This window comes from Oreochromis niloticus, linkage group LG3 (genome assembly GCF_001858045.2).
Source record: "Oreochromis niloticus isolate F11D_XX linkage group LG3, O_niloticus_UMD_NMBU, whole genome shotgun sequence".
NCBI classification, from domain to species: Eukaryota; Metazoa; Chordata; class Actinopteri; order Cichliformes; family Cichlidae; genus Oreochromis; species Oreochromis niloticus.
This window is the reverse complement of record NC_031967.2, coordinates 12,595,377-12,611,689: the sequence shown is the minus strand read 5'-3', so window position 1 is coordinate 12,611,689 and position 16,313 is coordinate 12,595,377. Positions and strand designations below refer to the sequence as shown.

The following is a 16,313-nucleotide window of genomic DNA, read 5'->3' as shown; positions in this document are numbered from 1 at the left end:
TTAATAAACGAAGGTGGGTCTGTGGATAAAAATGTATTTTTCTATGCAGCTGTTCACACATTATTTTACAATTTCGGGATTAATTTATAGGAAACCGTAAAATAAAGCAGTTTGAGCAATGAGCACTTCTCGAGTATAAACTGAGAAACACCATTTAGGGGGGGACCGTGGTTCAGGGAAGCTCATCTTGTAACCGGAAGGTTGCTGGTTCGATCCCCAGCTCTGTCTGTCTTGGGCAAGACACTTCACGTACCGCCTACTGGTGATGGCCAGAGGGGCCGATGGCGCGATATGGCAGCCTGGCTTCTGTCAGTCTGCCCCAGGGCCCCAGCTGTGCCCCAGCTGTGCCCCAGCTGTGGCTACAACTGTAGCTTGCCTCCACCAGTGTGTGAATGAATAGTGGAATCGTAAAGCGCTTTGAGGGTCTTGAAAAGCGCTGTATATAAATGCAATCCATTAAGACTAAAACCACTCGACAGCTGCTCTGTTCAAACCACCATCAAGTTCAAGTTGAACACACAGACACAAAAAAAAAACAAGAAAAAAACTTGCCAATGATCATCTAAAGAGTGGGACTATTGTAGCCGGTGACTCAAAACCTGTGGTTCCCTGTAAGTACTGCAAGTCATATCTTTAAACAAGGGAACGGCGTCTGAGGTTTGACCAAGAGAAGTCATCTTTACCAAAACACAGAATGGGTATTCCCCAAGGATCTCAGCTCACCGCTGTTAGTGTTCGTCTATGAGCTGCCTGTCAGCTTCTCAACTCTGGCTGTGAGCTTTATGCAGATGATGCACACATATATGATGTGCACTTCCTCCTAGAAAGGCAGCGGCCGCTCTAACTGCATATTTGGATGATGTTCACCGATTGCTACAGAACAATTATCTTGAATGTAATTTGAATAGAACAAAACAAAAAAACGAAAAAGTTTTCTCCATTAGAAACAGAGCCCACTTCAGGGTTTTAAAATTAACTTAACATTCAAACTTCATAGAAATAAATTAAGATCCACAATTCAAATATGATAAATAAAGTTGCTTTCAAATATGGTTGAGAATTTGCAACATAAGGTGATCTACACACTAATTCGACACCGCACAGCTATTTAGACATCCCCATGATATTTTCTAGTTTTTCATATTGTATGACAGCATGGGCTCACCGTCTACAATTAAGCACCTGGCATCCTTACACAGCCAGTCTGAAAATAATGAATAAAAAGCCTGTTTGGTGGCATCGGATCCCATTTGTTTGTCACATTGTCAGATATAAATGTCAAATCCAAAATATTTATCTTTGAGAGTTTTTGTTAGTTTTCAAATATATAAACAGCTTTGCTGCAGAGAGCCTTTTTACATTTACAGACAAGATAGTGATGGAGTCACACGGAGCATGGTGATTGTGAAATACCACACTGTAGCTCTGAAATGGGATAATTGGCGTTATCCATAAGAAGCCTGTCTGTGGAACACACGTCCAGCAGAAATCAAATTAATCACAGATGTGAAATCCTTCACAGCAAAGGTCAAGGACTGGCCAGATCAGAGATGTAATTGTGTAAAGTAATTATACTATAATTCCATAATGTAATGTACTTAAATGTATATGTATCTTTTTTGTATGTCTTTCATTACATTTATGTATTTTCCTTAGTATTGGGGGGGTTTTGGAGTCTTGTCTCTATAGTATATTGTGGTTTTATGCAAATACATGGTCAGTCTGTGTGTTGTGGATGTAAAAGTCAACTAGGGAAGTGAGTAATAGCTATAAACTCGCCAGACAACACAGCAGGACAACACTGTATTCTGTACTCTTTAGTCAGGGTTAGGGTTTAGGTAAGGTAACGTTACACCGTGCGTCGTCAAATATCAGACGCATTTAATTGTTTTACATTTTGGTTCTAAGGACCATATAAGTGCCTTCAGCGATTTCTGTTATTTTAATTGCACCAGAGTGATTTCAAATTACATTTGGCAGTGAAGGTCTTAACTGCATATTAAATCCAGTAATGATGTGAAGAGCCATGTCATCACCATTTAAAGTCAAAGGCTCAGGTTAACTTAAGGATTCTCCAGTTGAGGGAAAGAGCTGCCATGACATACAGTGATTAAATTAAATGATTATGTTTCGCAGAAATCCCACTGACAAATGTATCTTTTATTATTTTTAATATCACAGCACAGCAGTGATGTGGACATAAGATGATGATGAAAAAATGACACGGAAATATTAATAAGAAAAGTTTTTAATATCTGGGTTGTTATGTTTTACCCTTTGGGATAATTAGTCATTACTTATGACTCTGAGTGAATGAATGAACTAGTTGGACAGTTATGAAGTGATGAAATCATTAGGTGCAGACTGTGCCAATGTTATACCCAGAGCAGGCAGCTAGCCCTCTCAGTAGTGCTAATTACGCCAAACACATGGTTAACTAATTCAAGTCTTAATATTAACACCTTGATAACCACATTTATTTTAATACATTTTAGTACAATGTTTAAAAGCACACATTGGGCATCGAAAAACTGCCCGTTACTTAAAAGAACAGTCCAAGTCCCCATTTTTGTTGTGTTCTTTTTCAAACTGTGGTACACCACAATACAACCAAATACTGGCAAATACATTGAAACTGGTTTTAATTCATTATTATTTTTTGGAAATAGAAAGAAAGGAAACCTGTGGCGAGGTAAAGATACAACCAAAGTCAAAACTGCAAATTCAAAGACAACATTAGGGAGAGGCAAGTTCTAAAGAGCAAAGGCTGATGTGGTGGGTTGTCTGTGTACGTGGGTGGCAGTGGCGGTGGAGCGACAACAAGAGAAGAGGTAAAATAGGGAACAACACAGACAAGGCTGTTTGACATAGATAAATTCTGCTTATTCAGAGTAACTGGAGAGTGAGGAGCAAAAATAATAGGGCCATTTGCTGGATGGAAGGTTGCCAGATCTTATTGTTGTTGAGCAAAAATACATTTGGGAAAGCTAACATACATATGCCAATATGTCATTTAGTCTGTATTTTTATTCTGTTTTTTATTTGGTTTTCAGAGTCAATGCAAAGCATGGAAACAGGTCCTTTAGCTCCTTTAGCTCCTTTAACTCATCGATAAACCTTTACCGCTCCCTATGTTCAGCCACCATTTGTCTGATACTCCTCAGTGATGTTACTGATTCTGTATCCAAACCTTTTCTACTTGTGAATCAGCTGATGTGTAGATCATTGTTAAGCTAGACCTTCACAGGTCACCAATGAAGTGTTATAGTATAATAAATAACGTCCTTTCAAAGGACCCTCGTAAAGATCCATCACATGCAAAGATCCAAGATGACCCCCTGAACCAGTTTTATCAGCTTTCACGTGAAGCTTAAAAACATCGAGTTGGACAAACTAGATCAAAGCGTTTTCTAAAGACCTGCTCAGAGATTCAAGCTTAGGGGCATAATGTGGTTTGATTATTATGTTGCAGCTGTGTTATTTGGTGCTTTATTTCATCCCCAAACATTAGCTGAGCTTTTAGCTGACACTGCCAAGATCCATTGTGACAGCTTACTTAGACAAGCCAGAATGGATGATGCTTTAGCTTCACTGGCCCTAAATCAGCACAAGAATCCATGTTTTTGATCCAACAAAGCAGAGCTTTGTTAAAAGAAGAGAGTAACAGGAACCAATTATTATTCATGCTTGAATTAGTGTGTAATTTTTATCCCTTCATGCCATCATACTGCTTTGCTACTTACCATGGAGTATATGGCACATGACTGTGTGGGGAAAAAAGAGAAATAAAAAGAAATAAACAAAATGGAAAGGCTGAGATCATGGTAGATGACGGATTCTGTCATATTTAGGGATGTGAGTGTATGGCTAAATAAATTTATTAAACCTTACCAGAAATATGAGTCCTGACAGCTCCTGGTTTTAACCTATAATGGCTACTGTAATCCAGGAGGGTGCAATGTGGACAGATGACATAGTAAACGCTGTGATGTCCACCATTACAAAAAAATAAGTCTTGTATAAGCCGTGTCAGAGTAAACTCATGCCTAACCTCCTAAATGGAGCAATGTATAGCCACAGTGAGTACACAGGAGATCCTAAACTCAAAGGAAAAAACAATGCTAGTGCTAGCACTATAAAGAAGCATAAAGTTTAACTTCTATTAATTAATTAGGTCATCAGTCACTAGTGACCTGCTCTCACACTTTATGGCCAGGTGACACTCTGACACTAGCTGTCACACATGACAGCTGAACTGAAATTTTAGTTTAGCCACAAATTTCTACCAGCAAACAGTTTGCACAGCTTCTTTTGGGATGATCTCATGTAACAGCATGACTAACCACACCACAATACTAAGAAAAAGTTGGTTTACTAATCATGACAGCCATCTTTCACAGCTCGCTGAGCTCAGCTGGCCTCATCTGCCGGTAGAGACTGACCCCTGTTGGTTTAAGCTATGCAGTGCACTACAAAAACTGAAGTCAATACAGCATCTCCAAGTCACTTTAATGTCAAAAGGAGCATCTGTGTTTTTGACTGCATTAAAAACAATACCATCCAGTAACCCTGGTAGACCATGAGACGTGGATATCAGCCAAGCTAATTACAAAGTTGCAAAAGAACCAACATAGTAGCATAATTCTTGTTTTTAGTTGCATTTTTATTCTTATTCCGTATTATAATTCCTTTTTCAACTTTTAATTTACACCATGACACTCAGATGGAAATTAAACCAAAACCACACACGCACACAAAGAAAGGGGGAAAAAACAGAGGCCAGAACATCTGTTTAAGCCGTCTGCTTATGATCAGATTTGCACTGTTTTTAGCAGTCACTAAACCTGACTGAGGTTTCTGTGTGTTTTCATTATTTAATCCATTTGTCTTTACAAACTAAGTTCTTGGTTGCTGGAATGTCAGAAAACTGGAGCTTTATTTATGCATCACAGATGGTTGGGGGAATATGAAATAAGCCATGTCTTGCCATGTCTTCTATGCAATATGGTCACACAGCTGTGGATCTTGGTCTCATTGTTGGGTAAATCCAAATTTAGCTGTCCAGTTGGCTGCTGAAAGCTAGCCTGCAGCATAATTCTCCCACTAAGAAGCCAAAATGCTAAGGAATGTTGTACACCGATTATGTTATAAGCCTGATGAAATTTAACAATGGAATCCAGTTTAATGTCGATAAAGGAAGAACACGACTTGCCTTGTTTTGCAACCTGTACATTTCTCAGGTTGTTCCACTTGATGTTGACTCCCGTTGGTCGACTGAACGCTAAACTCTAAGTCTGAATACAAAAGCCTTTTTTTTCTGTTCCTTTCACTGCTCAAACATCTTTAGCGTCAAATAAAAAATATCCCTTTTAAAGCTCGCTCTCTTTCCAGTTCCAAGCTTCTTGCCAAAGTGCATTGAATTGATGCACATTTTAGGGTTGATTGAAAAACCAAACATGTCTATAAAACATTTCTATTGTCAAAATTTCTGTTATTGATGGACTGAAATGCCCCGAGCTATGTTTATTCTTCTTTTGTACTCGCTTTAGGTGTTTCTTGAAAAAAACTCCTTTTTTCTTCTTTTAAGTCTTTAAGGAAACTGTAAGAAAAACTTAAACCAACAGCAAGTGAAATTTAAAAAATACCTCCAAGAATACGAGAAGAGGATGAACGCTCCTAAATATACAATGTGGCACAGACGGCAGAGGGAGGGAGGGAGGGGAAGATCTCTCTCTAAGGATCATTACTCTCCTCATAGAATGCCAAGTGCTGACCTAGCAGCATCCCAGCTCTCTACCCTCTTCTTGCCCTTCAACCCCCTCCCCTGGCAGGTGAGGGAGTCACATGCTGTCGGCCCACCCGCCGTCATTCCATTTGGTCGGTGACACCCATAAAGCAGTCCAGGACGGTAGCGTTCCAAGAGCTTTTAAAGCAGCCAATGGCTACTTTAATGGATGGATACACTATTCGGCTTAATTCATGCTCCGTTCGAGCCTCACAGGGAGGATCTGACCTCTCTTAGGTTAAATAATGGTCCCAGCATAGATGGGTTGGTCGGGGGGCAAGGAGGAGATAAATGCACTGTGACATTCAGCTCACTCCAGCGTCCCCTAATGTGTGATTTGAGATCAGTCTATTAGGCACACGCTTTGCTTAAACATGGGAAGAGTTATTAGACAGGGCAGCGGTGACTGGGGGCTGCGCATAAGGCAGCATTTGAGCAGAGAAACGGGCTGGAGTTTGACAGCCATTTATCACAGCAAATCTGAGAAAGAGATGCAAGAATCCATGCAGGGGTAGTATGAGAAATTCAAGGCCACAACAAATTCACAGTCCATTAAGAAGATTTCACCATTCACAAGGTTTATTGTGGTCCAGAAGCACTCATAGCATATTTTAGCTGATAAACATGCACCTCAACAACTTCAACAACAACAGCTTCAATCAAATATTGTTTAAGTTATCTGTAAATTTATTCTAGCTTTTCTGCTTTGTGTTGTGCACTTGTTCTTTAAAGCCATCACCTAAAGTTAATGGAAATTATTGGCCGCCTTGGCACTTAACCCCTGTGAAACTCAACACACAGGTAAAGGTGGTATACTCAAACAGCACTGTAAGAAATGTTATCTCTGGCTCAGGTAACTTTAAAAAAATAAAAATGGTTTCAGAAAAGTTTATATAAAAAAGAGCATTTAAAGTTATTTAATACAGTCTGGATGTTCGCTGACCAAAACCCCAAGAGAGGACAGAAGGGTCAGTCAGTGAACGAGCACGGCACTTAGGATATTTGATCATCTTGGGGATTTTTTCACCTTCAGTGGCATGGAATGTGAAACAACCTTTAGAGCACCGCTGGGATGGAAAGACCAGCGATAACTTGACAAATTGATTTTCAAATGCAAAGCATGTTCACTTATTAACATTACAAGGGTGCCTTAGCATCAGTGGCTGAGAGAGCTCATTGGACTGTAACCTTAAACAAAATAAACATGCACATGGAGAAATCATGTTCTGGATATGTAATTGGTATAGTGCGGATACAGCAAAATAATGATGACAGAAACCAATATATGCCAGTTTCCTGACATATGTGTATATTTCCATATTTCAACAAAAGAGCCTTAACCATGTCCATGACTCAGATTTACTATATAGTATTGTGCAAAAGTCTTGAGCCACCCCATTTCAATTTATTTTGCATCCCAAGAGTCAAAGTTTCTTGATATTTTTCGAAGTTTTCTTGAGCAATAGTAATACCAGATTTCCGTTTTTTTTAATTCATTTTCAGTCCCGTCCTTGTAGCTGACCAAATTTTGGGGGGATTTGTCAAGCTACTTACTACTGACCTATGAATCCAGCATAACAAAAAGCATAAAATTCGAGGAACCAGTGTTGTGTCTACATACACAGTAATAGACAACTTACAACTTAGGAGAAAGAAACTTAAATTGTATCTTTAGACACTTTGTTTCAAGGACTTTGCCATAAAAACACATAATTTGTTCCTATTCCTTTAGTGGAGTCACATCACACAGTTTGACAGACATAAAATAGTATTTTTGCACCAACAAGGTGATTCCCAAACTGGGCATATCTCAGCATGGTGTGGAGTGTGTCCTTAAACAAACGGAGGAAACCTGACAAGTGTAGGACAAAGAAGAAGTGGCAGGCTCAAAAAACTATTTGCAGCAGATGAACAGCATCCTTGATGATGTCCTTAAGGAAGACCAAAAAAAATCCAACAAGGACATGACACAGGACCTGAGAGGACCTGCATCTGGATCTTGAGCTATTCTATCAACTGTATGTTAAAGAAATAATCAGAAATAGTCTCAGTGGATGGGTGGCTGCCAAGAGCATTCTTAAGGAAGAGAAAAAGGGAGAAAAGGCTGAGGTATGCCAAACTGCACAAGAAGGGAAAAATTAATGGTAGCAAGTCTTATCAGTCCAGAAGTGAAATTAATATTTCCATTCTGGATTGTACATGCACAGAGGAAGTCAGGAGAGAGGCACAACAGTGGACAGCCATCTGTTTAACACAGTTGAGACTCGGCATTTAAGCCAGCGGTGGTGAGGAGCTTAACAAACTTGATGGTAAGTAAAATACCAGTAAAATCTTTGCCATCAGATTTTGATCCACCACAGAATATCATCTGGAAAGCATCTGATTTGCAAGAGTGTCATTTTTCAGCATGCCAGTGATGGTCATACCAAATAAATCTCATTAGAACTGTACAAACTCTGTTTTTTTATAGACTGAATACATGCATCTTTACAAATGTTTCCTAAATCTCTGCACGAATTAAATAGAAGGAAGTGGAGGGTGGCTCAAGACTTTTGCACAGTATTGTTTAATGTCTGTCTGGGTCAAATATGAGAATTCCCGTTTCAATAAATCACTGCACCTTTTTCCCATTTTCCTTGCAAAAAATAAAGAAATGATTTAGAAGTGCAGAGCATCCACCCACTTCCTCATGAGTCATCTCTGTTGAATCAACAGGTTAAACCAAACGCATCACTGATACTCTGCTCGGGCACACTTGCTCTCCTGCCAGCAGTACTGTGACTTCAAGGACAAACAACATTATTGGCGATAGGACCAGATCATCTGTCAGCTGCTAGCTGGAAAGAACTGCTGGTGCCACAAACCTCGTGAAAGCTGAGTGATTTTCCCTCAAACTGCAAAAACATGTCATTCAATATAGTACTGGACCTTAGATTTGACATCTACTTAAAATCAAAGGAATTTTAACCATTTCTTTATCAGTGTCCCCAGTTTGAAGAAGCTTGTTGTGCTAAGTGATACCATTCCCACATCCCCCAATGTTACAAGACTTGCATGGAAATCTAAATCGGTATCATCTAAATTTTTATCAGTAGCTGACAATTATAAGCAGTGGAGGAATTTTATAGAACTATTCCATCAGTAGATGTATTAATAAAACACCTCTCGGATAAGAGGTGAAACTTCTGAAATTAATTAATTTAAAAGATACATATACTTCTAAATGGTTGATTAAATTTTATGTCATCAGTGGCATCACTGGTTTGTTTGTTAGAGTATAGTTTTAAATCTGGCTGGTGTCTGATTACACTTAGTGTGCTGCTAAATTATAGTACAGCAAACTGAAATTATAAAGCTCTTGTGCTCATTTTCTGCAAATAATTACTGGCATTTTATGCCACGGTCAGGATGAAGCCCTGCAAGACCTGGTAAATCATAAGAGAGGAGGGATTAAACGAGTGACCCACGAGGGACAAATTACACGTTATTCATCACTCTGCTTTTATTCAACTCTAGAATGTGTTCATCTTCACCCCGCGGGGGTCGAGAGGACTCTGTTGCTTTAGATGCAGGTTAGCACGGGGATGTGTTTAAGGGTCAGGGCAAGTTTGGCCATGCTGTCTCTCTCCATCTTTCTCATGGCGAACATCCTAACATCCGCCCCCATCTGCATATTCCCAGAGTGACAAAACTAGTTAGCTGAGTAATAAATCAAAGCTCGGCTGCCCAATTTGGTTTCCTAATGTAATTAATAAGTGCTAAAAGCATTTAACCAGCTGTAATTTGCGGATGCCACTTTGAAGTAACTATTTAAGGAAAACTTTGTGTGAACAGGAAGGAAAAATATTAGGTTGCCAAGAGATAGGAACGCAAAAAGCTGTATGTAATAATGCAGAACTCTGACAGCTGAAAACTGCTAAAAAAAAAAAAGAAAAGAAAAGAAAAAACTACTTCTAGATCTGTTAATATTTGTCTGATCATTTGGGGGAAATAAAGGATTATCTTATTATAATCAGTTATTGTTTAACATTTTTTTCCAGTGATTTGCCCACTGGATCAGATTTTAAGATTCATAACCTTGTTGTACATACAGTGTTGTGTATCATATTTTGACCTCATAATCCAGATTATGATTTGAAAGTGCCTTTACTGATTCTGACATTTTATTAAATGCTTTGCTTATGATCTATTATTCTCAGTACAACCAGAAACTCCACTCCTGCCTATCAGAAAGATTGACTCCCTCAGAAAGGATCTATCAATTAAATCTCTTTTACATTGAAACCAATCCTTGCAGTCACTTCCAGACTTGCTTAATCCCCATCTTTACTTTCTCTTAGCAGCAAACCACTGAGAGGATGCTACAGACAGAAGTGAGCAGAGTGAGGAAGCAGAGAGGGGTGATTTGCCGAAGAGCAGAGCTTGTCATGAGTGGATTTATGGCTAGGGAGACAGTGGCGGGAGGTGGGCGAATTGATGGGTGACACATAATCAGCCTCCTTATCGCAGCCCCGCAAAACTGGATTGCATCCAGAGGCTTGTGATCCGTCCGGATTTGGCTAATGTCTCCCACTCCTGTCCTGAGCCCCGACAGCTCTCCGTTATCAGGGTCTGGCCTGCGCTTGCTTTCCTTTCCCCTGACTGCTATTCCTCCACCCCTCCATCTTCAGCCTCCTCCATGTTGCCTGTATCTTGACAGTGTCAGGTGAAGAGGAAACTAAGGGTTTGTTGACCAGCTCTGTCCGTCCACCTCTATTGCTGCCTCATTTTCACTCTTCAGCACTATTTTAGCTTTCTTCTGTCTGCTTCTTCCTCTCCCAGCAATGTTTCTCTAAACATCACACTTCAGATAAATCTCTAAATTTTCCTCTTGAATCAGTACCAGCTGTTTACAGCATTGTTGGCAGAAATGGAACCAGACCTCCAATGTGTCAGTGCTGTTGAAAACAACTAAATTAGCCTCTATAAACTCCTCTTGTTTGCATTTTGTAAGCCAACATGTCAGTTTTTGTCAGAGATGTTTATTGTTTCGTGACTGGAGTTGCAAAAGCAACAGCTTAAGGAAGGAGTGAATCACAGCTTCCAGAGTGGTTATGTTCACAAAGTGGTTTTGGGGGGGAAATGGAACTATGCTTGTGATATAATGCTCCGGTTTACTCACACGATCTCCGGAAAATTCTCCCAAAAAGTAAAATCATGAAATGGATGGCAAAATACTTTTGGTACTTGTACTATGTCAGTAGAAGGACTAACTGGGATGAAACTACTTTCAGCTGCTTCCTTGTCACAACGGGTTACTCTGCAAGTTTGATTTGGCAGAGTTTCACACTGAATGGCTGTCCTGGTGCAACCCTAAAGAGGGTTTTGTGTTTCTGGCTGCCAACAAAATAGCAACCTTTTGGTTGTCAAATAAAACATGTTAAACACTATACTATGGAGGCACGCTAGCAAAAAAACAAGCATCACATTCAGAAGCTCATCCAACTTAGACATCTACTGGATTCAGCAAAGTACAGACCTTACGTGAAGTAGATTTTTCATACACAGGGTGTGTGGGCAAGAAAATTGTTAACATGTTAACATGCCACATGGTAACTATAGTGTTGTGTTAGGGCAAGCAAGGTAATTAAAAGCTGTTTATTTAGCAAAATTTTGCAATATGAGGTCCTCACAGGACAAGAAAGCCATTGGACTTCTTTAAGTTTCGTGCATAAATTTCACCTCTCACCTAAGAGGTGTTTTATCAGTACTTTTACTGAAGGAATAGTTCTATAAAAGTCATCCACCACTCATCATTGTCAACTAATAATAAATATTTAGATGACACCTGCAGAAGTAATAATAATTTACAATTCTTCAACCAGGAATGATGGCAGAGACGCAGTGACCTCCATGCAGATGCAGGAGACTGTCAGCATAAAAAATAAAGACAGGCAGCACGAAAAAGTATGTTTTGACGTGGTTCGGGTGGTCTTGTAACAGTGGGAGATTGGGGATTGGTATCACTGAGCTCTATAAGATTCTTCAAACTGGGGAAACTGATTGCAGTTTGAGGGAAAATCACTCAACTTTGCCTTAAGGTTTGTGGCACCAGCAGTTCTTTCCAGCTAGTAGTTGACAGATGATCTGGTCCTATCACCAATAATGTTGTTTGTCCTTGAAGTCACAGTACTGCTGGTAGGAGGGCAAATGTGCCCATTGGTTGGGGGTTTTTTTATCTGTTGACTTAATTGAGATGTATTATGAAGAAGAAAGTGAGGTTTGATATTTGACTCAGACAGACATTATACAGTACTGTGCTAGTCTTAAGCCAAATCAGAAAGTGTCCAAAAACAAAATTTGAAAGACCTTCAGGCCAGAATATTGCCCAAGGAGCCAGAATGGACTTGGGTAATTGTCTAAGTCCATTGGACTCACCAGCCGAGGCTCAAGAGTTTTGCACAGTAGTATATCTCAGTTCTTTGTTTGATTTTCTGAAATAAGATAAGACTAAGTATGCATTTTCTGAAACAATGTAAACGTGTTTCTCTTCATAAAATACATTTTTAAAAAGCATAAAGCAAAAAAGTCTATGAGGAAGCTACAAGAGCTACAAATATAACAGACTTTAGACTGGAAGAAGTTGAGTTTCAGGATGATTTTTAAGTTTTGCTTTAACTCACTACATACTTCCTTTTTCACTAGTTGTTTGGTTAGCATTAGTCACCAAATTAACTTGGCAAGTTAGCACATTTTTGCACACACATGCATTTTAAGTACACGACTTCACTCAGAATCTTAAGATTGTTTAAAACTGAAAAAATAATTAGTGCTGTCTGCATTAATCTCGTTAAAACGACGTGGGGCTGCACGGCGCTAACGCGTTAATGAGCTAAACGAGCTAACCGAGCTAACACGTTGACGCTGTGCACCCCCACACAGGGGCGATCCATGCTAACTTACTAACGGAGATTTGCCGCGTCAATGCGGTTATGGCATAAACGTCAATTTTAATGAGATTAGCGCTGACAGCACTAATAATAAAAAACATTAGGTCATAATAACAGCTTTGACAAATGACCCTTGGAGAAGGACAGTCTCTGATACCACTATTAAAAGGGGCGAATCAGTACGAATTAAACTACAAACAAGTTTGAAAAAGTCAGCATGTATCATCCACCTATGTTATTCCATGTATTTTTGTTTGCTTTATATAAAATAACACAGAAATAGGAGCTCTTGCAATCATTCGTTTGTTAGCACAGCAGCCCTGACTCCACTATTTAAAATACTCCCTGCACTGTCTGAGGAACATGTAGTTATACATATCAGAATTTTTACCCACTAAAAGTCAATACAGTCATCACCCTATGTGTTCCTGTAACAGCTCGGCTGACACACCACCCCGCTTTACTAACAGTCGTTCCTTACATCTCAAATATGTCATTTTTTTGCATTTTTTCCTGTAAGACATTTTATCACACTTGTGAAAAACACCACATAGACAGAACTCTGCTAAACGAAACGGCAAAAGTATACCCGGTATTACTTTAATATTGCTGTCATGAGCAAAGACATTAAGTGGTCGATGTGCGCATGCATTTTGCTGACACCCTCAATCTCCATTTTAACTTTTGTACAAAGTGAGAATATTACCATAAGAAATGTCACAGCTCTGTGACGTTTTCTGCACTCCTGTGTTGGCAAGCAAAATGCAGACACAATAATGAGCTTAATTGCTTTGCTTTACAGCTAACATAAGGCTGTGTTGCCAGGCTCCTGGATTAAAAACATTTAAAACACTGCCTGAGTGAGCCTCCCTTTATAAAAGACAAAACACCAAGATCAAGCTAGTTAACAGACGAAAATGCGTCTTTAAATCTCTTGTGTGTTTTATCACAGTAATAATGTTAATAGCATTTGAACCTTAGTTATGAATTGGATGAAAGGACAACGCCATAAAGAACAATACAGTGATAACTGATGATATTTCAGGCAAACGTGCACAGTACCTGCTATGATCTAAAGAATGCACATTTACTAATCACAACTTTTTCACTTTTTATCACACCTATTCGCTGTAAAGTGCTGACACAAGAGTTCGACGTGCATCGTGGATCATTTAGGCATTGCACAAGCACAAGGGACACACACACACACGCACACACACTGCATAAAGGTATCATTCCAAACAGTTTTCATCTACTTTAGCTGACTTTTCAATTAGGTGTATTGATGACATTACAAATAATCCACACTTTTAAACAGCACATGTTGGCACAATGCTTTGCAACTCACAGCCACCGAAGGAAACTGTTATGTGAACTGAATGCTAACAAACATAATCCCCCTTTATGTTCACCCCTTTATGTTCAGCACTGCTAGCTCTTGTCATAGATTTAAGGCCAACGCAGAGCGCACAATGCAAATCTCTGACCATCGTGAAGAACAGGAATAAAAGGTACCGATATTGATTTTGGTTCCCATTCCGAATGACACAAAACAACACCAGTCAGTGCTGACATAATACAATAAGCTCATTACACAGAAAATATTACATTTGCATATAAATTGAGTTAAGTCACAGCTCACTCTGTTGTTGCTTTAGATTATTCGGGCTTATCGGTAAAGAAGTTTGGTGATTTAAAAAGAAAAAACGAAGCGTGTTGACATTGCATTAAAAAGGGGACAAAAGTGCTATTCTTTCTCTGGAGAACTCTGATAGCTGCACTAACCAAGTCTGTTCGGTGAATGCCCTTTAAGTACAGCTGTTATGCTGGCATGCATTAATGGAGCATCGTGTGAGTCTATCCATTTATACTACCTGAATGTCTCCAGTCAACTAGAGTTTTAGTGGGGCTGCCAAAACATAAAATATATGCTCAGGTTGTCAATTATTTTGAAAAATAACACACTGAAATACCAAAGCACACATAATTATAGACCCTTCAGGCTGTGAGAGCCCCTGCAGTCTGCCAAACTCAAATTAAAATTAAGAGGTAATGGCCATGGTAGTTAACCAATATGACAAATCACCATTTCATGGTGGCGCTAGAGGTAAAGTCAGGAGATCACCAGAGTCATTAGGATTTATTTTCTGGACACTTCTTTTATGTCAGGCCATTTAATGGCTTGAGATATTTCCATCTGGACCAACGTGGTGGCTGACCAACATCGCCATACTTGCAGCCATTAGTTTGTATGGTGGCCTGAGGTAGAGAAAAAGAAAAATAGCAAAACGGCATGCAGTCATGAGAAAAAGAAAGTTTTCACAGGTCTCCTCTGAAAAACTAACTGCTGCTAAGGTATAACCACCTTAGCAGCAAGAAGTTGTAGTAATCATTTTCTGCATGACTTTATAAGTCACTCAATAATTTTTGCCCTCTTGTCTTTACCACGTGGCCTCGGTTCATTGAGATTTGTGAGATTTGTTCATGCACAGCCCTCTTAGGTTCCCACCATTGCATTTCAGTCAGGTTGAGGTCTGAACTTTGATTCGACCAATGCGCCTTGATTCTTTTCTTTTCTACTATTCCCTTTTAGATTTGCTGCTGTTCTTGGGCTCACCATCCAGTTTCATGAACAAATTTCAGCCAAGTTTTAGCTGCTGGACAGACTGGAGTTCATGGCCGAATTAAAGACTGCAAGTTGTCCAAGTCCTCTGGCTGCAAAACAAACCCAAATCATCACCCTTCGACCATCCTGCTTGATGCTTGGTATGAGGTGTTTGTGTTAATATGCTGTATTTGGTTTATGCCAAACAGGTGCTGTACATTATGGTCAAATATCTGCACTTTAGTCCAAAAGGGATTGTTCTAGAAGTCTTGGGGTTTGTTCAGATGCAACTTTGCAAATGTAAGCTGTGCTGCCACGTTCTTTTAAGAGGGAAGAAGCTTTCTCTTGGGGATCCTTCCAAACAAGCCACAACTGGTCGTCGTTTTCTAACTGTAATGTTATGATCTACTGTACTGTACTCTTTCAGTTTTTCACTTCTATAGTTAATCAAGTGGATTTACCAACAGAGACAAATAAAATAATAGCAGGCTGCAAAATTAGAAATGATCTGTCCATACTGTGTTACAAATATCTGATAGATTTAGCTCTATACTCAACTGAAATGAAAAAAAGGCTTTTATTTACCCAGTCTTTCTTGTAGACTAATGCCCATGGCCTTTAATTGAAGAATAATGATAAGGATAACTACTTTCTGGTTCAGGTCCACCTTATTCCCCCTGATGTCAATAGCTGAAAGAGATTACACGAAGCTAACAGTGATTATTAGGAGGAAAGATGCGTGGGGAGACGTTCACTGCCAGTATGAGTCCTGAGCTACTGGATCCTCTTTAATGACTCTGAAAAGTGGCCATTTACAAAAGGTTGCTACGTGATTCTGTTTGCTATCTCTCTGTCTTTCTCCACTGCCTTCTCTTCCTGTAGGGCTGCAATTTTCCCAAGATGCAACAGCGGGATGACAAATGGTTGCATAAAAAGCAGTTTAAGAGGATTACTGTCTGTGTCTGTGATGTGCGTGTGTGAATATATGAGAGCG

General features: G+C 39.4%; 1 long non-coding RNA gene across 1 annotated transcript in view; it reads left to right on the top strand.

Moving 5' to 3' along the window:
- Nucleotides 1-15,869, top strand: part of LOC112843097 (uncharacterized) — a 67,936-nt gene extending 52,067 nt beyond the window's left edge. The window contains exons 3-4 of the long non-coding RNA XR_003215224.1: nucleotides 8,501-10,508; nucleotides 15,308-15,869. This is a non-coding gene — a long non-coding RNA (uncharacterized LOC112843097). The remainder of the gene's footprint in view (nucleotides 1-8,500; nucleotides 10,509-15,307) is intronic.
- Nucleotides 15,870-16,313: the final 444 nt, after the last annotated feature.